The sequence below is a fragment of the Aplysia californica genome, unplaced genomic scaffold, assembly GCF_000002075.1.
Source record: "Aplysia californica isolate F4 #8 unplaced genomic scaffold, AplCal3.0 scaffold01170, whole genome shotgun sequence".
Taxonomy (NCBI): Eukaryota; Metazoa; Mollusca; class Gastropoda; order Aplysiida; family Aplysiidae; genus Aplysia; species Aplysia californica.
This window is the reverse complement of record NW_004798440.1, coordinates 20,595-21,972: the sequence shown is the minus strand read 5'-3', so window position 1 is coordinate 21,972 and position 1,378 is coordinate 20,595.

Here is a 1,378-nt window from a genome sequence, read left to right as displayed (position 1 = left end):
TGTGTGTGTGTGTGTGTGTGTGTGTGTCTTTGTGTATGTTGACAAGTGCGTGTGCTTAAATGTAGCTATTTTTACGCCTCCTTCATCACACTTTGGACCATTCAGGATGTAGGCTTCCGACCTTGCCTGTCCGGGTCAACCCGGTCTGAGAGAAAGTTTATTGAGGCAGCGTGGTGGAATCAGGCTCTCATCAATTTTGAGGAATATAGAGTTATTGGTATCATCCTAAAGCTTGTTCAATTGTCTTTAAGTGTGTGGAAAAAATATCCATTTATCTAGAATACAAGTCGAGATATTTGCAAATAAGGGAGGTGGGGGTCACCTGTTTTCAGAGATAAAACTAGTGAGAAAATGGCCGCCAAAGATTAGTTATTTCCTTAGCTTAAGAGTCCATGGTAACTGAAAATTTACAGTTTGGTGCCTTTAATCAACGTTTTTCAGAAAAATCCACACAGAAATGAATTCTTTAGTGGACATGGAAAGTGTTGACCCAAAAAACAAACATTTGATAAAAATTCACAAACCAACAGAAAACGGCAAGTTTCTTCACTTTGATTATTTTGACGAGAGCCTGATTCCACCACGCTGCCTCACATTATCTCAGCAGAAAAACCGAGATATAATGAGGTTAAAACATTCTCCCCATTCGAGAATCGAATTTGCTATACCACACACGGAGCTAAACCTTTTTTTGTGGCGTCGGTTTTCTAGAGGTTAGGCTACAGTACTGGAGTCGTAATGGTAAGACCCTTTTTCACATCATAGAGCCTAGAAAAATTTTAAGTTATGTAAAAGAAATTGGACTATTTAATAGAATATGAAAATATAGTTATCATTATCGGTGTATATATACATACACCGAAATTTATATTGTATATACAAATGTAAATAAGCCTTTTCTATATTTACAAAAAGATTTTTATAAATATTTGTTCGTCTTTTTAGCACAATGAAAATAGTGTGATCGTGTGGGGTTGCGAGCGACGAAAGACTCTTACTAAAAACACGTCTGATTTTGTAGCGGTGAAACCTGTAGGCGCTTTAATGACCAAAATTGTGTCGATAGTGCTGTAAAACATGTACCCAATCAATCGTAATCCTAAGACTGTGGGTTCAGAGGTTCGAGCTATAGACCCGACCTTGTGTCCTTGGGAAAGGAACATTACCGACATGAATTTTCATCATTTCACTCAGTTGGGAGTAGGAACCTGGCCATAGACAGCGAAAGATTTTGTCTGAATGGTAGAGTTTTAAAGTATGCTTCCCAGGAAGTTGAGATTGTTTCAGAATGCTGTCAGGTCTGCAGGGGAAAAATATAGATTGTAAAGCGCATAGAATTTGCTATACAAATGCTATGTATTATTATTATTATTATTAT